Genomic DNA, 22,119 nt, shown 5'->3' with positions numbered 1-22,119 from the left:
GCTTACATCGCTGCATTCACTAGCTATCTAGTTTAGCCTACTCAAACACCCGGCTCAAACAGAGAAKGATGCTATGGATTTAGCAAATGTCAGGCAGATATGCTCCTGTCTGCTCTACAAGGCCATGATTCCGAGGGTTTCGAGAGCTCCCGGTAGCTGGTGTACGACCCGCCCAGAATTGTTCTGGACACAATCCAGCTGAGCAGTCAGGGTYTGAGTGAGACTGGGGTGCCAGGCTGGGACAGCATACTCCAGAACTGGTCTTAAGTAGCCGATGTAGATGGACAGTAGGTCTGCTGTGGTTACAGAGAAGTGTTTAATGCGCTTGAGGAGGAACAGCTTCCTGCTTGTGGTTATGGTGTCAACCTGGCTGCTCCAGCACAGGACCTGCTGGACAGTGAAACCCACACACTGACCTTTGATGTCTCTGACAGGGGGACACCTTTGATGAATAAGGGTGGTGCAGGGGGTGTGTTTTTAGAGAAGGTGACATGCATCACTACACATTTCTTGTCATTGAGGAGCATGTCATTGGTAGAGGTCCAGGTGCTGAGCTCGCCAAGTTGCTTTTGCATTGATGATGGTTGGTTCAGTTTTCTGGTTTCAAGCAGATTCATGTCATCAACATATTTCCACACAGGGTTGGCGGCTTAATGTACAACATCATTGATTAGGGCAAGGACAAAGCCAAGGAGTGTCCCCCACATGTGAAGTACTCCCATTCAGATAAGGCAACACGATAGAGCACCCGTTTCTCCTGTCAGAGATAAAGTCACAAATCCATGGGACTATTTCAGGCCTCACCCCCATTGACAGGATATTTTTGATGACAGTACTATGGCTGACCTTGTCAAATGCTTTGCTGAAATCTGTGGCTACCAATGAGCAGGATAGACTCAAGCTATCTCTAGCAAAACCCATTTTCCTTGACCATACACCCAGACTAACTGCAGGAAGCTAGAGTGGAGACCATAAAGACACAGCATTGGTAGAACAGAAATATCTTACTATTAGTTAAATATTAATTGTTAACCATTAATATCAAATAAATCAGGTAAATACATACTTATTCTATGACATTCCCCCCATTTTGAGATTTCTCTCAACTTAAAATAAATAATTCCAAGGTTTAAAAAGACATTAAAATATTGTTAAGAAATTCTCAGCAATCTAAATCAGAGTATATTTTTCATCAGCATGAAACAAATAATCATGTTGATACTGATCACATACTGATCACATGCTGATATTGGTCAGCATGGTAGAAACTAAAATTAATATATCTTGTCGGACAAATCCAGGTAGTGACCCCCGGTTTAAGTAACATATCTTCTGTTGTGTGCCTAATGAACATGACCCAGGACAAGCATCATGATACCACTAAGTATAAGGCAACACCTATGGCTATGTGCCATTGGCGCAAACCTGCTATAGTTCCTGAGTATTATTATTACAAATTGCAATTTGGTAATGGATATAAATCAAATAGATTAGGATCAGTTTCACTCTCAGGATCAGAGTTCATCCTCTCCATTCACCAGGGCATGCTGAAAATAGTATAAATCTCTTTGGTACACAACTTCTTTCCACATGTAAGCATAACAACAATCAAAACAATCTATTCATAATACATTAATTGCTGCGCTCATATMGTTTTTCATATACTAAAAATGTATTAAATCAATCAGTCAGTTTTAAAAATCATTCCGTTTCCAAAACATAATTAAAACCCAATAATTATCCAACCAAAATGTTGAATGACGTTGCTCAGTGATTCACATTGATTCTATCACTCAAAATTAAAACTCTCAACTTAACACACATCGATCCTGGTAGAATGTATTACATTTATATTAACTTCTCTGGGATAGGTGGCAGTATTTTCACGTCCGGATGAAAAGCGTGTCCAAAGTAAACTGCCTGCTACTCAGGCCCAGAACCTAAGATATGCATATTATTAATAGATTTGGATAGAAACCACTCTGAYATTTCTAAAACTGTTTGAATCATGTCTGTGAGTATAATATAACTTATTTGGCAGGCGAAACCCCGAGGACAAACCATTCAGATTTTTTCTTTTTTGAGGTCACTCTCTTTTCAATGGGTTTTCATTGGGAATCCAGATTTCTAAGGGACCTTCTTGCAGTTCCTATCGCTTCCACTGGATGTCCACAGTCTTTAGAAATTGGTTGAGGTTTTTTCTTTGAGAAATGAAGAAGTAACACTGTTCAGATTGAGGGTAGAGGGAAGTGTACTCTTTGTTAGAGGCGCGTGACCTGAAAGCACGGTCCACTTTGTTTTCCTCCGGTATTTTCCTCACAGTATATCCCGTCTTCAATTTTATCGATTATTTACGTAAAAAATACCTAAAGTTGTATTACAAAAGTAGTTTGAAATGTTTGGACAAAGCTTACATGTAACTTTTGAGATATTTTGTAGTCACGTTGCGCAAGTTGGAACTGGTGTTTTTCTGGATCAAACGCGCCAAATAAATAGACATTTTGGATATATATCTACGGTTTTTAATCGAACAAAAGGACCATTTGTGATGTTCATGGGACATATTGGAGTGCCAACAGAAGAAGCTCGTCAAAGGTAAGGCATGAATTATATTTTAGAGTTTTGTGTTGCACCTGGAGGGTTAAAATATGATGGTCTGTGTTTGTTTGCTTGTAAAGCATTTTTGAAATCTGACGAATTGGCTGGATTCACAACAAGTGTATATTTAATTTGGTATATTGAATGTGTGATTTCATCAAAGTTACATTTTTATAGTAATTTATTTGAATTTGGCGCTCTGCATTTTCACTGGATGTTGGACAGTTGGGACGCTAGCGTCCCACATATCCCAGAGAGGTTAACATACAATATAATTATCCTTTAATTCCAGTATTAACTTTCTCATCTCAATTATAATTACAGATCAGTATCTCAATGCATTCTTAGCCTAAATTACTATAAATATAGCAGCGTGTAAACCTCCACAATCAACCTGATACCCCAAATAACAATTTTAGAGAAGTCTAAATCAAATACAGGCACAACCAACCCCTTCCTTCCCTGGCACTCAATCTTCTGACATCTCTTCATTTTCTTCTTCAGATAGCTTCACAGTTCAAAGTGGATGGCCCATGATAATGTCCCAATTTCAATGTTTCAGGAATAATTTCATTTTCGCAAACAGACTAAWGTCTCACTTGAGCCCCACCACAACACCTATTATGTCTTGTCCATTTGCCAACCAGTATACTAGCAACATGAGAGAAGTTTTGGAACGGATCTCTCTTCAGGCTCACTCCACGTGGACTCCTGTTACATTCCAGAGTGAAAAGCATGATAGAAAAGGCAGTTGATAGCTTCAATTGGATGCTGTACACCGGTTGCTGGCTCGGACACAGGTCTGTAGGTAGAAGTGGTGCAAGACAGGGCCGTATTGAATGTCATTTCTTCAGCCGGTTAGATGGGGTTTTGAGGTCCACACCGTGTGGTCAAATTATCCCTTCCATGCATCTAGATACCATCTGTAGTCATTTTCACCATAACCTCGAGAAAGGACAGATCAGAACAACAATTCAATTCAATTAATTTCTGATTCAGGAAATCCAGACAAGCATTGACTGTACCAATATTCCCAATGCAAATCTCTAAAACACATGTCAAAGAGAATAACACATTCTGTTAAAAAAAAAATCGAAATTGGCTTATCACACTGTCAACCTCATCGCAGAGTCACAGGGTCAGGATATTATCCCGATCATCCAGCAGACCCAATCTGGTGAGATTTATCAAACAAAACAAACAAACAGAGCAACAATACACTCCTTCATATATCACTCGATACATTCCTACATATCACTCAAGGTGTGTACACTTCAATCCAAAAACCTCAAAGGACTGGTCATTCCCCTATTTTGACACATGACTCACAATGTGATCAATGTGTAAAAAAAACAACAACACCGCAAATCAAATTATGTACTTGCATTAATAACTCCATAAATATGTTTTATACCTATAAATTCATAGTAAAAATAGACTAGAGACAGGTCTATCCTTCTCGTGGTCGGAATCACACATATAACTATTCATTATAAACGTTTCCATAATAATCAGTATTACAAATATCCTTCAAATCAGTATTACATATGACCTTTAAATCATCTCTCAACTTCCCAGTGAGGGTGATCAAACCACACTAGAAAGCCAGGACGGAGGTCAGAGGTCATTCAAAACCTTCAAATAAGTGTTTCTTTCTCTATCAGACTAAGTATTTAAAAACAGTCAAACATTTGAGATCCCAGGTTCACAGTAAGTTTTTTCAGTACATTTCTTATCAAAATAAATCATGTGTTCAATGAAAAATCTGAAAATAAAAAATATCATGTGTGTGCCCCTTTAAGATACATTTTCTCTAACTGTGAAAAACCCAATAGAACCAAATGACAATAGACCACTCAAAATAAATCAAACATAGCATTAAAAACACTACCACATCTTCATAATGTAGGGTAGATACAAACTAAAGTTACCAGGCCCTATTTAATGTGGAAGCTCCCTTAATTAACCTTTTCTCAATCTAGGGGGTGCTGTTTCAACTTTGTCATTTATCGTTCCCAAATTAAACTGCCTCGTACTCAATTCTTGCTCGTACAATWTGCATATTATTATTMCTATTGGATAGAAMACACTCTCTAGTTTCTAAAACCGTTTGAATTATTTCTCTGAGTGAAACAGAACTCGTTTGGCAGCGAAATTCCTGACAGGTACTGCAAAATCTGAAAATGTTGACTCTGTTCTAGGATCAGTTTAAAACTCTGTATGTATCCTATGGGTCGACATGAACTGCACCCGCCTTCCCCTGGATGTCAGTAACCAATGAGAATTGGAATGGAGTTTCTAGGCAGATCTGAGACCATATAAAAGCCCATGGCATGGGGGGTGCACTCTTTTCATTGTTCGTCATKGSGCAAAGCAGGACCTCAGCATGGCGTTCTGAAAAGCTCAAGTTATCGGCCTTAGATATATCCTGCTCTGATTTAATTCGATATAGGTGTTAGAAACATCATAACGAAGTTATTTTAAACCGAGTTATATATATATAGTTATGTATTTTGCGATTTTCGGAATTTCCTTAGTATTGCGTTTTGAAGATTTGGGCATGTCTGCGCCACATAGCTAATGTTTGCTGCTATTTCCAAAGTTGAAGAGGACGTTCTACAACCGAGCAACGATTATTTTGGACAAAGGACAACTTGCCCAAGACTCTGATGGAAGCTCGTCCATTTATGATGTTTATGATGTTAATTAGTATTTCTGTGGAAAAATGTAAAATGATTTGTCCGCCATTAATTTTGGCACTGGTCTGGCTGTAACGCACACTGTATGTCTAATTTTAAAAATCTAACTCAGCGGTTGCATTAATAACTAATGCATCTTTCATTTGCTGTCCAACCTGTATTTTTTAGTCAATCTAATCGATAAATAATCGTAAACTTAGGTGCCTTTCCAAGATGGCGCCGGCCAGAATGCATGACCTGTTGCCACTGATCACATTGTATAGCCACGATTTGTGCTGCTAAATATGCACATTTTCGAACAAAACCTATATGCATTGTGTAATATGATGTTACAGTACTGTCATCTGACGAAGTATATCAAGGTTAGTCAAAAATGATATATCTTTTGCTGTATTGTTACGATCGCTAACCTGTGCTGCTGGTAAATTGCTTGTGTTTCTGGCTATTGTGCTAAGCTAATATAATGCTATATTGTGTTTTCGCTGTAAAACACTTAAAAAATCTGACATATTGGCTGGATTCACAAGATGTTGGGCTTTCATTTGCTGTACGCTGTGTATTTTTCAGAAATGTTTTAAGATGAGTAATTAGGTATTTGACGTTGGTCTCTGTAATTTCAGATTGCAGCTGCAATGTAGAACTGTGATTTATACCTGAAATATGCACATTTTTCTAAAAAAACATATGCTATACAATAAATATGTTATCAGACTGTCATCTTATGAAGTTGTTTCTTGGTTAGTGGCTATTTATATCTTTATTTGGTCGAATTAGTGATGGCTACTGATGGAGTAAAAAACTGGTGGAGTAAAAAAAGTTGTGTCTTTTGCTAACGTGGTTAGCTAATAGATTTACATATTGTGTCTTCCCTGTAAAACATTTTTAAAATCAGAAATGATGGCTGGATTCACAAGATGTGTATCTTTCATCTGGTGTCTTGGACTTGTGATTTAATGATATTTAGATGCTAGTATTTACTTGTGACGCTATGCTACGCTATGCTAGTCAGCTTTTTTACTGTGGGGGGTGCTCCCGGATCCGGGTTTGGGAGGAATTAGAGGTTAATCAGTTTATTATACACATTTCTATATCTTATTATCCAAATGTCAGATTAACACTTATTTCCACACTCACACATCACATTCACAGGACACAGAGTACTGTTCCCAAAACATACTTAATCAATTCGTTGTTTTCTACAATATTTTTTTTATAACCTGCAGGAATAATTTCACATTTCTATCTCAGGGTTAGTTCCTGGCAACTCACAGTTACATCTTAACAAAACATTTTATCAATACATTACATGTTATAATTTGAACTTCATCAAGCCAGATCCCCTCGCAAGGTGTCACCTGCACTCTAGTCCCTCGTTCAATAAGCTTCACCAAGCAGGGTTCTCTCGCAAGATTACCCGCGCTCTAGTACTTCACTCCACAATAACCTCGCCAGTCCTACTGTGATCAACTCAGTAGAACAGATCTGGACTTTTGGTTGCCCGCAACTGGCTAATTAACAATCATGCCCAAGGATACCTCACTTAAGAACACTCTTATCAACTCAACTCAGTTCTGCTAGTTACCTCAGCTGTGGCCCTCTTAATTAAGGAAGACCTCACTCTGAGCGTACCCTCAACAGGGACTTTTACGTTTTTATAATTTACATTTTGTCTTTMTAATTTCATCACTTAATGATAGATTGTCCAAGTCTACCTCTCTCAGTACTATGTCCGAGATCTGGCATCCACCCGTGCCCGCTTCCTCTCAGATCTTAGGCGGGTCCAACTGCACAGTAATATGTGTGGTTTTCCCAGAGATTACAATTTCTGATCCCCTGTGCACAGTTTACCCAGAGCGGTCAACAGGTGAAGTTGCAGATTCCATCCTCGTCGCCAAAAATGTTGTGGAAATTGTAATTTCTTCAAACAATCAACTTGATTTCATTTTGATTAATTATTGCAATAATGAGACCAGTCAACCCAACACTCTTGACTGTTGTGCCGAGTAGCCAAACCTTTACAGACAATGCAGAGTTTTTCTATAGCTGACACTAAGAATGCTTAGTCATGGCTGGTTCCACCCCTCCCATGCCAATTGGGGGCACCACCACTTTGGGTTTATCCTGTGGTCATTTGCAAGAGGGGTGTTGTTTTAACCCCCAACCCGGCTTAGTTTCCCTGATGCCAGGAAGATGAGACAATGAGGGATTGTTCTAAACTCTTCTAGGCTATCTCTATCTGAGTCAAACACACCACATCTTGTCTATGGAATGCCGGCTTTAGGTTTTTATCACCAAGTCAATGTCAGCTCAAGCTATCGCGAGAAAAAAACATTTTCAATTTGACCATATGCCCAGACTACCTGTAGGAAGCTAGAGTAGAGATTATAAAGACACAGCATTAGTAGAACAAAACTATCTTACTATTAGTTAAATATTGATGGTTAACCATTAATATCAAACAAATCAGGTAAATACCAAATTTTTCTATCACAGCTCTCAGTCTGATATGCGATTTTTAACACCTGAGTAAGCTCCACTCAGTGCACTGGCGCCGTCGTAGCCTTGACCACAGCATTCGTTCACTGATATCCCAGTTGAATATTTTCTTTTTCAAGGACTGAGGTACTTGTTCAGTCACATTCCTGAAGCCCAAGAAACAAACACTTAGTACATATGAAAATTAAAAAGGTTTATGAATTACTTTTTGGAGGTTTATTAAATAAAATAGACATCAATGACAGACAGATGTGCCCCCCGGCTCGCGAGGGCTACGGAGGTGTCCCCGGTAAACCAGTGGTGTGTCCGGTACACCAGTGGTGTGTCCGACTGGTTTTGAACCTGGGTCTCTTGTGCGTCAAAAGACTGATCTAAAGCCTAGGTATTAGCTCAGAGAACTAACACTAGTCATCAGGTGTCAGGCAAGGTTACTCGTCACACAAATATGCAAACATTCATACACCTTAGAGCTCTGCTACCCGACCTGAGCTCGACAGGCCCCAACATTGTACATCAGGTTAGGGACAGGTTGAGCTGTTTAAAAAAATTAAATAACTAGGGTACAGTGAGGGCTCGGGAATCACTAAATTGATCACTAACATTTCGAAGCTGAGCAGAAGTATGTCAGAAGTAGTTCCTCGTCAAATATTAGACAGGAGAGATTATTTCACAGAAAAAAATAATATTCCTTGAGTTTTGTCAGAGTTTGGAGTGACGAAAAGTAGTTATTGGCTAACAACTCTCTAATATCTTGTTATTGAGCAGAACAGCCCAAGCGGAGCCGTTGCTATGAATACTCACAGACGCAGAGCCGCCATGAGCAGAGTGCATGCAGAGCAAGCAGTGCACAGAAGCAAGTGACAGACAGATAGGAGCAGCTAAGGTTTCGGGCAGGGCCTTAAATTCTGCACAAGCAATCGAACCTGGGTAGAGTAAGGCCTGAATGTCGCGGGCATGGGTAGGGCTCGGGCTTCAAATTTCATGTCTCTAATAGACGTAAAAATTCAAATCAAAGTTATCCAGGAAGAAGAAAGACCCTTCCTTGACAAATGTATTCATTGATTCAATTTGAAGCACAAGAAAAGCTTCTATAATTACAACCTGCTCCACATTTCAAAGTGAAAGAACAATTATAGAATTGTCGTAGTTAATAAAAAAATACAAATGAAKATGTATTGATTGCGTATGTATTCACACCCCAGAGTTAATACCTTGGTGAAAGGACTTTAGGCAGCCATTACAGCTGTGAGTCATTTTGAATAAGATTCTACCGACTTTCCACACCTCTAGGGCAACATACTGTATATCCATTGTTTTGCTCAGTAAGTTTGGTTGGGAATCATTGATGGACATCAATATTCAAAGCTTGTTTCTGATTTTCAAGAAAATTCAAGTCAGGACTAAAACTGGACTGTTCAGGAACACTTAACACCTATTGGAAGTCTTTGGCATTTCAATTTGTGTAATTATCCCGCTGAAAAATAAAACTATCCCAGGGTTTGGTTTTCAGAAGACTATGGTGAGTTTTCCTCTAACTTTTTACCTTGGCTTTGCTCCTTTTAAATTTATTTTCATCCCGACAAACTCCCCAGTCCCTGCCAGTAACAAGCTGGCAGGGACTGATGTCATCAATAACATGATGCTGCCACCACAATACTTGAGAATAAAGAGGATCAAGGACATTGCAACTCCACATGACTGGCCTTTAGACAAAGTGAAAAAGAGGAAGCCTGTGTTAAAAAAAATCCACTCCAAATCATCCATTCTGTTTGCATCAAGGTCATTAAGTAATACTGGAAGACAACATTGTAAAGAAATAAACTTTTGGGCCCAAATTAAAAACTCCAGGTTTCGGTCAAATCCAATACAACACAGAGAAAACTTCTCTGTATTTTCAGGTTTGTGGCAGTATCATGTTATGGGTATGCTTGTCACTGGCAGGGTAGTTTGTAAGGATCAAAAGAAACATGAAAGGAGCAACGCCCAGGTAAAATGTTAGAGGAAAACCCGCATCAGTCCTCTGAATACCTAACCCTGGGATAGAGTTGCATTTCTCAGAGGGAAAATTAAACACATTCTAATGCTAAAAGACACACCAGAATGGCTTTTCAAGAGGTGTTGAGTGATACTGAGTGGTCCAGTCTCAGTCATGACTTAATTTTGCTTGAAAATCAAAGACAACGTTTGAACAACGTATTGCTGTCCATCAATGATTCCCAACCAAATTTACTGAGTTTGAGACATTTTTACAAAAACAAAGAATATATGTTACCGTAAGATTAGTGTAAAGCTGGTAGAATCTTATCTTAAAAATCTAAAAATCATTCACAGATGTAATGGCTGCCAAAAGTGATTCCACTAAGTATTAACTGTGAAGACATAAGCAATCATGAAATCTAAGGTTTTTATTTTATTTTATTAATTTGGACAATTTTCTATAATTATATTTCACTTTGAAAATGTGGAGCAGGTTGTGTAGACCTGTATGAAAGCAAATCCAATTAAATCCATTTTTAGATTAAATTGTAAGGCAGCAAAATGTAGACTATGTAAGGGGTGTGCAGACTTTCACTAGGCACTGTATTTACACTTAATTGGCATACATAATTTGCAACACTGAATAAATCCTTTAATAAAATACCATTTGAATGATTGATTTGTATTTATGCCATTTGTTTGTGTCTAATTCCTGTTACCCATGCAAAGAAGCTAAGCTCATCTGTGTTATGATAATAGGGAAAATTTTGGCGTCTGTTTATAGCGCTTAGCTCATGAGTCTGTGCTGATTGATTGGATCCATTGAGAGGTCTCTCTGGGAAAGGGGGTCACGGGGGAAATAATCTGCCATGATGCTACAGTACATATTAATTCACACATCATTTATCCTTTCTACTTGTAGATATCATCTATAATCATTTGTCTTTTTGCCACCCCTCACTTATTTCTCCTTATTTCTCCTTATGGGCTTGTCGCTGCGGTAATGAAACACACTTTGTGAGCCCCCCCACTCTGTATATGCCATGAACACCTTCTTATGAAAATTGCCTGGAGTGACAGGAGGAAAGGATGTGCACTTTTTTATATGGCCCCAGACCAGATGGATGTTCTGTGGGCTAATGATGTATGTCCTCATTGTCAACATTCCCAAGGACGAAGGTCTGCTCACCTAATATTCCAACGTATTTTGGGACATAATTTGCCGATAACAAAAGAGCATAATTGTAGGCTGTAAAGACAAAAGTACAGGCAACAACTTCCCAGTTACACAGCTGGTTGAAACAGTCGTGTTGTGTGACTTTGCAGACAGGTTTGCCATCAGAACTGAATAGGACAGGACAAGGGACTGCCAGTTTTTCAATCAAGTGTCAACTCCTTCCCTGGGACACAATGCTGTAAATGTCTTTAATTGATTGAATACCGGCAACAGTAAAAGTAAGATATTCAAGAGAATAGTTTCCCCAGAAACTTCACTAAACAACAACACTAAATAAATGTCATAAGTCCATTACATTACAATAATATAGAAAATAATCAAAAGAGAATCAAAAGGCAGGTCATGATAGGACAAATTTGGCTATTTGTGTTCCAGCAGAGTGCCTGCTGAATGAGTTCCATATGTAAACATCCTTTAGTAAACTAGGCTTTTTCTGAAAAATAAAATCTCTGTGATGTTGCTAATGGCCTAACAAACATTGTTCCATATTCCAAATGACTAGAAACTGTAGGGAGTCTCATCATATTGTCTAAACATAATCACATGAAAGGACTAAGACCTTAGCTCATTTTCAATAGAGTGATAAAATCCTCAAATCCTGCCTTGTGTGCAGTGCTATCAGAAACATGTCAAAATGACAAATGACAGCAATACAAGTGTGCATGTGTGTAATCTTCCCCAACACACAAGCATGTGTAGCGTTGTAATAAAATCAAATCACATTTTATTTGTCACATGCGCCAAATACAACAGGTGTAGACCTTACCGTGAAATGCTTACTTACAAGCTCTTAACCAACAATGCAGTTGTATGAAAATAGAGTTAAGAAAATATTTACTAAATAAACAAAAGGGAAAAATAAATAACATAAAAAAAGTAATACAAAATAACAATAATGAGGCTGTATACAGGGGTTACCGGTACCGAGTCAATGTGCGAGGGTACAGGTTAGTTCAGGTCATTTGTACATGTAGGTAGAGGTAAAGTGACTATGTATACACAATAAACAGCGAGTAGCAACAGTGTAAAAACAAAGGTGGGGGATGTCAATGCAAATAGTCTGGGTGGCCATTTGATTAATTGTTCAGCAGTCTTATGGCTTGGGGGTAGAACCTGTTCAGGAGTCTTTTGGACCTAGACTTGGTTCTCTGGTATCGCTTGCCGTGTGGTAGCAGAGAGAACAGTCTATGACTTGGATGACTGGAGTCTTTGTCAGAGGAAGGCCCAAAATCTTGTCACCGCCTAGTATATACTGTAGGTCCTGGACGGCAGGAAGCTTGGCCCCAGTGATGTACTGGGCTGTACGCACTGCCCTCTGTAGCGCCTTACGGTTGGATGCTGAGCAGTTGCCATACCAGGCGGTGATGCGACCGCTCAGGATGCTATCGATGGTGCAGCTGTAGAATTTTTTGAAGATCTGGGGACCCATGTCAAATCTTTTCAGTCTCCTGAAGGGGGAAAAGGCATTGTCATGCCCTATTCACGACTCTATTGGTGTGTTTAGACCATGATAGTTTGTTGGAGATGTGGACACCAAGGAACTTGAAACTCTCTACATGCTCCACTATAGCCCCATCGATGTGAATAGGGGCATGTTTGGCTCTCCCTTTCCTGTAGTCCACGATCATCTCCTTTGTTTTGTGCACGTTGAGGGAAAGGTTGTTGTCCTGGCACCACACGGCCAGGTCTCTGACCTCCTCCCTATCGGCTATTTCATCATTGTCGGGGATCAGGCCTACTAGCGTTGTGTCGTCAGCTAATTTAATGATGGTGTTGGAGTCGTGCTTGGCCATGCAATCAATGGTTGAACAGGGAGTACAGGAGGGGACTAAACACGCACCCCTGAAGGGCCCCCGTGTTGAGGATTAGCATGTCTGATGTGTTGTTACCTATCCTTACCACCTGGGGGTGGTCCGTCAGGAAGTCCAGGATCCAGTTGCAGAGGGATGCATTTAGTCCCAGGATCCTTAGCTTAGTGATGAGCTTTGTGGGCACTATGGTGTTGAATGCTGAGCTGTAGTCAATGAGCAGGACTCTCACATAGGTGTTCCTTTTGTCCAGGTGGAAAAGGGCAGTRTGGAGTGCAATTGAGTTTGCGTCATCTGTGGATCTGTTGGGGTGGTATGTGAATTGGAATGGGTCTAGGATTTCCGGGATGAGGGTGTTGATGTGAGCCATAACCTGCCTATCAAAGCACTTCATGGCTACCGATGTGAGTGCTACAGGGCGATAGTCATTTAGGCAGGTTACCTTCGCTTTCTTGGGCACAGGGACTATGGTGGTCCTGCTTGATACATGTAGGTACTACAGACTAGGTCAGGAAGAAGTTGAAAATGTTAGTGAAGACACTTGCCAGTTGGTCCGCGCTTGCTCTGAGTACACGTCCTGGTAATCCGTCTGGCCCCGCGGCCTTGTGAATGTTGACCTGTTTWGAGGTCTTGCTCACATCAGCTACGGAGAGTCACACAGTCGTCCAGAACAGCTGGTGCTTTCATGCATGCTTCATTGTTGCTTTCCTCGAAGAGAGCATAAAGGGCATCTAGACGATCTGGTAGGCTTGTGTCACTGGGCAGCTCACGGTTGGGTTTACCTTTGTAGTATGTAATAGTTTGCAAGCCCTGCCACATCCGATGAGTGTCAGCGCTGGTGTATTAGGATTCAATCTTAGTCCTGTATTGACGCTTTGCAGTTTGATGGTTCGTTTGAGGGCATAGCGGGATTTCTTAAAAGCGTCCGGATTAGTGTCCCGCTCCTTGAAAGTGGCAGCTCTAGCCTTTAGCTCGGTGTGGATGTTGCCTGTAATCAATGGCTTCTGGTTGGGATATGTACGTACGGTCACTGTGGGGATGACATCATTGAAACCCTGGCCTTGAAAGTCAAAGATGATATCACTGCTATTGATGCTCAAGGTTCACGCATCTTAAATGCTCAATTGTTGTTCAGTATGACAATTTGCCTGTAAATAAAATATGGTGGGGATTCTTATAAACAGATGTTAGAGTATATGTCTGTACATTACTTTTTTTTGCATCTATACTCACTGGTTTAGCAGAGAAATTGTACAGCAAATTATCCAGGGTTAAATCAAAACTTAAAGTGATAAATGTACTGTAATACTGGTCCAATGTCTATATGGGTCCAGACTTTTCAGTGTTAAAGGTCCTGAAGAGTCATTCTSAAAAGTACTTTTTCTCTCATGGGAAACTACCAGGAAGTTTGAAAAGACAGGCCCGAGTGGTCGGGAAGCTTACATGCATAAGCTCAACTTGACTGACAGCTCTTTGAAACACCTATGTCAAGCAACTTGGATGCAGTAAATCGTCTAAAATAAATGTGGTGATACACAAAGAAACTCAAACAACATCAAAATGACATCAATTATATCATTTTGAAAATACATATACATCTCCAGTTTTGGCATGTCACTGATGATGCTGTTCACAGCAGCACTGATGCATGTGTTGACCTGAAAACTGCGTCGGAGTTTTGAATGACCCTTCCCCCATTTTGTTCCATGCTGGCTGAAGACCTAGCTAGTCAGTCACTAGCTAACACCAGACACAGATGAAAGGGGAAACATACACTGAGTGTACAAAACCTTCGGAACACCTTCAAACTATTGAGTTGCACCCAGAACAGCCTCAATTCATTGGGGAATGAACTCTACAAGGTGTCAAAAGCTTTCCACAGAGATACTGGACCATGTTGACTCCAATGCTTCCCRMAGTTGTGTCACGTTGGCTGGACGTCCTTTGGGTTGAGTACCATTCTTGATACACATGGGAAACTGTTGAGCTTGTAAAATCCAGCAGCACTGCAGTTCTTGACACACTCAAACCGGTGTGCCTGGCATCTACTACCATACCCCAGTCAAAGGAGCTTAAATCCTTGACCCTCTGAATGGCACACATTCTCAATTGTCTCAAGGCTTAAAAAGCATTATTTAACCTGTCTCCTCTCCTTCACATACACCAAAAAGAGCCGGAACTTTTGACTGCCAAAAGTATTTTTTCAAGTCAAACAGTTTGCGATAATTTGACTATGATTGGTGTGAAAACAATTCTCATTAAATGAAATCATACTCTACCTTAACCACAATGTTTTTAAAAATGCATTGGTTTGTTATGAAAAATAATTATATTAAACATTTGCATTAAAGTATAACTTTTTAATGTATATAAACAAAGTGCAAAAAATCGAACCATTCAAAATTAGTACAATCTGAACAGAATAATAGAATATTGCACCATATCAAAGAAAAATAAATAACAATTTTCAAAACTGCAGCATCCCACAAATTGAAATAAATGTAAAAAAGAAGGATGTWATTACACATGTGCATTTAAAGTATAACTTTTTTAATGTATATAAACAAAGTGCATATAAATGTAACAATTCAAACAAATACAATCTGAACAACATAATAATAGAATTCTGAACCATATCAAAGAAAAATAAATAACAATGTGCAAAATTGCAGCATCCCCCTTAAAACATTAAACTGGTCCCTCTTTTCTCTCTCTTCTTTATTGCCATGTTATAACCAGCAGCACAATGCTGACCATATTGTGCTTTTTTGAGAGATTTGGATTCAGAAAGCTGCCTCACTTTCAAGGGGCTGATGCGGTTTCTTCTCCCAGTAATTATTTGTCCTGGTTTCGAGAAGACCTTCTCAGATGGAAACGGATGTGGCCACTATGCAGAGACTCCCTGTCATGACTTTCGTAAGCCGTGGGTAGACAGAGGCCTTGTTCTTCCACCAGCTCAGAGGATCTGCAGATCTTTGGWGGAGGGGCTCCTCCAAATAGGATCGGACCTCCATTATGGCATCTGCTGAGGGATTCCTTCGTGCTGCATCCCCAGTTGCTCTCTCCTCAAAYGGCATCCAGACAGCAGATGCTTGCGGCACTACTTCTGGTGCTTCTGCTCCATCTGATCCCTCTTCTTCCTGTTGCCCTGGTGACTGAGCCAGATGACTGCTGGGGCTGTCCCTCCCTGCTGCTGAGGTTATTCTTTGAAGAGCCTCATCAATCGCTCTGGCTTCACTGGGTCCATTTAAACATTTTAATGGCTTTGGTTATTTTAGATGCATTGTCATTAACACAACAGACCACTTTTCCATCTACTTTCCATTCTCTGGCCACTCTCAACAGTTCCTCTGCCAAGTTCTCTGAGGTGTGTCTRTCGCTGAACTCAAAGCAGTCCAGAAGACAGCTAGACGTCAAAAAATCTTCAATGAAGTGACATGTAACCGACATGTAAGAAGTGGTTACCCTTGATGTCCAGCAGTCAGTGGTAAAGCAAACAGCAGTAGCTTTTTGGACTCTTTCCCGCACTGAAGCCTKTGTACTCTCGTACAGTTGTGGAATAAGTGATTTTGAAAGGGTTTTCCTGCTTGTAATTGTGTACTTTGGATTTAGATTATTGCTAAAACCTCTGGCCTCCACGATCGAAAATGGCTTGAAATCGGTGGCAATCATTTTAGTCAATGCAATATCAATTTAGCCTTGTTTTGCTACTGGCATAAACTGGTCCATAGAAGACTAAGTTGCTGTGGGTCGCGGAGTAGGTCTACTTGGCTGTCACTAGTAGGTCTACTTGGCTGTCACTATCACTAGCAGGCCCGCTAGTTTCTCGAAGCTCCGCTACAGCTAGCTTCACAGTTGGGTGCACAGTTCGCATATGCCGGTGTAGGTTGTGCGTAGATCCGGCTGTATATGAGATTTTGTTTTGGCAAATTCTACACTGTGCTCTAACATTGTCTACATTATTAAAATGCATCCAAATGCTACTGTGCTTCTGACTCATTTTCCAGCTGTTGTTTTYACAGCTGTMCTTCCTCTCTCTCCTCGGCTGCTAAGTGTGTGACTGTGAGTGAGTTGGCTCGGCCCTCCCTCATGCATCTTTGGTTCATTGGTTGGCACTGCGTGTCTGATTGACAGGAACAACAGGTGAGGCTGTTAGTCTGAGCAGACAGAACGAATATGTGTGCGCTTGARCATTTATGCCTATATTATTTTATATATTTTTTCATTCTTTGAATTAGTTAATTSTATTAATTTAAATATTTAGATTATTCATATCWAATTTTTTAAATATTTTTATAAATAGATTCGGCTCTTCTGATATGCGAGCCAGCTCCCAACATTCACCTACAAGAGCCGGCTCTTAGAGCCGAATCATTCGCGAATGACCCATCACTATTTTAAATCAGTGCCCTGAAACTCATGTTTATTAGGCCTGCAAGTTACGATTGCTTGCAAACTTGTGTAAGTCCTCGTGAAATCAACCAGAGTTTGGATATGCAACATTTGTATTTTGTTTCTCAATCGCATCCTGCATTCAAAATGACTGCCAGGTTGGAAAGATGATGACATGAGACTACTTATACCATCTTAACTGATACAACCATTTCAGTAACGGGTGGATTAGTWAAAAAATATATGTTATTTATATTTGAGTAGCATAAGATTAATTAATCAATGTACATGCAAAACCATAGATATTAAAACAAACACATTTTTTAAAAATCTACCAGCAATAGAGCATGCTGGGAAATATGATAATGACGTGCGTGGTTTTGGTWGAACACTGGTTATTAACACCAACACTTGGGTTCTTTTACAACAATGACTGTTGAATCAACACTAGACATGTTACACTGAAAAATCAACACAAGGTAACATTGGCCAATTTGCTGTGTGGTAAAGGATGTGAGACTAATATCACTACAGACAATAATACTTTTAATATGTTTAATAATGCATTGCAACCTTCTAAAATTGCATAACTAATTAACTGCAGTCAAGCATCCACTGTAGTAGAACATTTGATTCATCTTACAGTATATATAAATTGTTCTGAACCCACCTGAACACCTGCAAACACTTCATCATTGTGTAGATTAACTGTTGCTTTGTGCAAATACTTAGGAMGCATCCTCCATGTAAATAACTACATTTATTCAAAGAGGAAATCCTTTAGTCATCACTTCATTCATCAATACGGTAGGTTCATCCAGAAAGAAGGTTGCTTGCATGTCCCTATTATCGTACCTTTCGTGAATCTTTGGATGTTTGCACTCACGAGACTCCCAGTTACACAATAAATGTTATTTTTGTTCGATAAATATTACTTTTATAACAAAAACACAATTTGGTTGCGCGTTATGTTCAGAAAACACCAGCCTCTTTCCGTTCGACGAAAATTACAAAAAGTATCCGTAATGTTCGTAGAAACATGTCAAATATTTTTTATAATCAATCCTCAGGTTGTTTTTAACATACAAATCGATAATATTTAACCGGACCGTAACCTATTCAATAAAAGAGAGAAAGAAAATGGAGAGCTACCCCTCTCGTGCGCAGGAAATAATCAAAGGACACCTGACTAGTTTTGGAAAATTTCGCTCATTTTTCAAAATAAAAGCCTGAAACTATGTCTAAAGCCTGGTCACAGCCTGAGGAAAGCCATTCGAAAAGGAATCTGGTTGATACCCCTTTAAATGGAAGAAAGACAGGAAATGAAACCACAGATACAAATTTAAAAAATCACTTCCGGGTTAGATTTTCTCAGTTTTCGCCTGCAAAATCTGTTTTGTTATACTCACAGACAATATTTTTGACAGTTTTGGAAACTTTGGAGTGTTTTCTATCCTAATCTGTAATTATATGCATATTCTACGATCTGGACCTGAGAAATAGTCCGTTTACCTTGGGAACGTTACAAAAAAATCCCAAAAAAATCTGACCCCTAGCGTCAAGAGTTAACCTTTCTAGGACACACGTTCCTGCTAGCGGAATCCCCCCACAACATTCCGCTGAAAAGATAGCGCGGGAAATTCAAAAATATTTTTGGGAAATATGTAACTTTCACACATTAACAAGTCCAATACAGCAAATGAAAGATAAACATCTTGTTAATCTACCCATCGTGTCCGATTTAAAAAATGCTTTACAGCGAAAACACAACATATGATTATGTTAGATCACCACCAAGTTCAAAAAAACACACAGCCATTTTCCCAGCTAAAGATGGGAGTCACAAAAACAGAAATAGAGATAAAATTAATCACTAACCTTTGATGATCTTCATCAGATGACACTCATAGGACATCATGTTACACAATACATGTATTTTTTTTGTTCGATAATGTGCATATTTATATCCAAAAATCTTAGTTTACATTGGCGCCATGTTCAGAAATGCCTCCAAAATATCCGGAGAAATTGCAGAGCCACGTCAAATAACATAAATACTCATCATACACTTTGATGAAAGATACATGTTTTACATATAATTAAAAGATACACTTGTTCTTAATGCAACCGCTGTGTCAGATTTTAAAAAACTTTACGGAAAATGCACACCATGCAATAATCTGAGACGGCGCTCAAATATAAATAACATTTCTCTCGCGCCATGTTGGAGTCAACAGAATACGAAATTACATATATAAAATATCCCTTACCTTTTGATTATCTTCATCAGAATGCATTCCCAGGAGTCCAGTCCGACAATAAATTGTTGTTTTGTTTCGATAATGTCAATTATTTATGTCCAAATAACTGTCAACTAAGGTGATAATCAAGTTCAGGATGTTGTTATCATATATATCCAATAACGTTCCACGGAGCATTCCTTCGTGTCTGTAAAGTTATGGAACGCAAGGCGATATCAAGAGGAATGCGCGTGACAGGAACTGGTAATGCCCAGACCACTGACTGAAACACTCCCATCCGGTCCACATCACAGTATAAACTTCATTCAACATTCTACCGACTGTTGACATCTAGTGAAAGGCGTAGCAAGTGCAAACAAATCCATATCTTCCTGTGATTTGAATAGGCGATGAGTAGAAAAAACACCAGCCTCAGAATTTCCACTTCCTGTTTGGAAGTTTGCCTGCCATATGAGTTCTGTTATACTCACAGACATAACAAACAGTTTTAGAAACTTCAGAGTGTTTTCTATCCAATAGTAATAATAATATGCATATATTAGCATCTGGGACAGAGTAGGAGGCAGTTCAATTTGGGCACGCTATTCATCCAAAGTGAAAATGCTGCCCTATTCCTAAAAAGTTAAACTAAGTTTTGCAAGTGTTTAGGACATCTACTTTTTGCATGACACAAGTAATTTTTCTAACAATTGTTTACAGACAGATTATTTCACTTATAATTCATGCATCACAATTCCAGTGGGTCAGAAGTGTATATACACTAAGTTGACTGTGCCTGTAACAGCTTGGAAAATTCCAGAAAATGATGTCATGGCTTTGAAGCTCCCGATAGGCTAATTGACATAATTTGAGTCAATTGGAGGTGTACCTGTGGATGTATTTCAAGGCCAACCTTCAAACTCATGCCTCTTTGCTTGACATTATGGTAAAATCAAAAGAGAATCAGCCAAGACCTCAGAAAAGATATTGTAGACCTCCACAAGTCTGGTTTATCTGTGGACAAAATTTCCAAACGCCTGAAGGTACCACGTGCACCTGTAAAAAACAATAGTATGCAACTATAAACACCATTGGACCACACAGCCCGTGTGGGAAGGAGACGTGTTCTGTCTCCTAGAGATGAACGTACTTTGGTGCAAAAAGTGCAAATCAATCCCAGAACAACAGCAAAAGACCTTGTGAAGATGCGGCTGGAGGAAACAGGTACACAAGTATCTACATCCCAGTAAACAAGTCCTTACCGACATAACCTGAAACGCCGTCAGCAAGGAAGAAGCCATTGGCAAAACCGCCATAAAAAAGCCAGACTACGGTTTGCAACTGCACATGGGCACAAAGATCGTACTTTTTTGGAGAAATGTTCTCTGGTCTGAGACAAATAGAACTGTTTGGCCACAATGACCATCGTTATATTTGGAGGAAAAGGGGAGGCTTGCAACCCAAAGAACACCATCCCAACTGTGAAGCACCGGGGGTGGCAGCATCATGTTGTGGGGGTGATTTACTGCAGGAGGGACTGGTGCACTTCACAAAATAGATAAAATTAAAAATTATGTGGATATATTGAAGCAACATCTCAAAACATCAGTCAGGAAGTTAAAGCTTGGTCGCAAATGGGTCTTCCAAATGGACAATGACCACACGCATACTTCCAAAGTTGTGGGAAAATGGCTTAACCTCTAACGAGCCTCTACCCGGGTCCGGGAGCACCCCCATCACACACATGATTAGCATAGCTAGCATAGCTTCACAAGTAGATAGTAGCATCTAAATATCATTAAATCACAAGTCAAGACACCAGATGAAAGATACAGATCTTGTGAATAAAGCCACCATTTCAGATTTTTAAAATGTTTACAGGGAAGACAAAATATGTAAATCTATTAGCTAAACACGTTAAATCACCATTCTAATCACGTACAAATACACCATAACTCAGTTTCTTACTCCTTCAGGTGCTATCCCAATTCGGCTCAACTAAGATATTGATATCCACTAACCAAGAAAAAACCTCTTCAGATGACAGTCTGATAACATATTCATGGTATAGGATAGTTTTTGTTGAGAAAAAGTGCTATTTTCAGGTAGAAATCACAGTTTACAATTGCACCCACCATCACAAATCGACTAGAATTACTAGATAGAGCAACGTGTATGACCAATTTACTCATCAAAAACATTTCATAAAAATAGACAAAGCATAGCAATGGAAAGACCCAGTTCTTGTGATTTCAGACATATTTCAGATTTTCTAAGCGTTTTTCAGCGAAAACACAATAAATCGATAAGTTAGCATACCACATGCAAACGTTCAGAGCATCGATTCCAGCCAAAGAGCGCTATAACGTAATCACCGCCAAAATATATTAATTTTTCACTAACCTTCTCAGAATTCTTCCGATGACACTCCTGTAACATCATTTTACAATATACATATACAGTTTGTTCGAAAGGTGCATATTAGCCATACAAAACCGTGGTTACACAATAAAATACTAGGAAATCAAGCCTCAATATGTCTGACGTCATCTATCAGAGTGATCTAGTTTAATTGAAAGCTAATCATATACTTGACTAAAAATACAGGGTTAGCAGAATCGAAAGACAAATTAGTTCTTATGCAACGGCGGATTCATTTTAAAATATACCTT

The 22,119-nt window shown here is 39.3% G+C and overlaps 1 protein-coding gene across 2 annotated transcripts in view; it reads right to left on the bottom strand.

The window, feature by feature from the left end:
- The window catches only part of LOC111962166 (chemokine-like protein TAFA-5), a 140,629-nt gene that overhangs the window by 65,836 nt on the left and 52,674 nt on the right, over positions 1-22,119 (bottom strand). The window lies entirely within an intron of this gene.

The sequence above is a fragment of the Salvelinus sp. IW2-2015 genome, linkage group LG4q.1:29 (genome assembly GCF_002910315.2).
Source record: "Salvelinus sp. IW2-2015 linkage group LG4q.1:29, ASM291031v2, whole genome shotgun sequence".
In the NCBI taxonomy this organism is placed as follows: Eukaryota; Metazoa; Chordata; class Actinopteri; order Salmoniformes; family Salmonidae; genus Salvelinus; species Salvelinus sp. IW2-2015.
The sequence above is the reverse complement of the archived record's forward strand: the minus strand, read 5'-3'. Positions and strand labels throughout refer to the sequence as shown.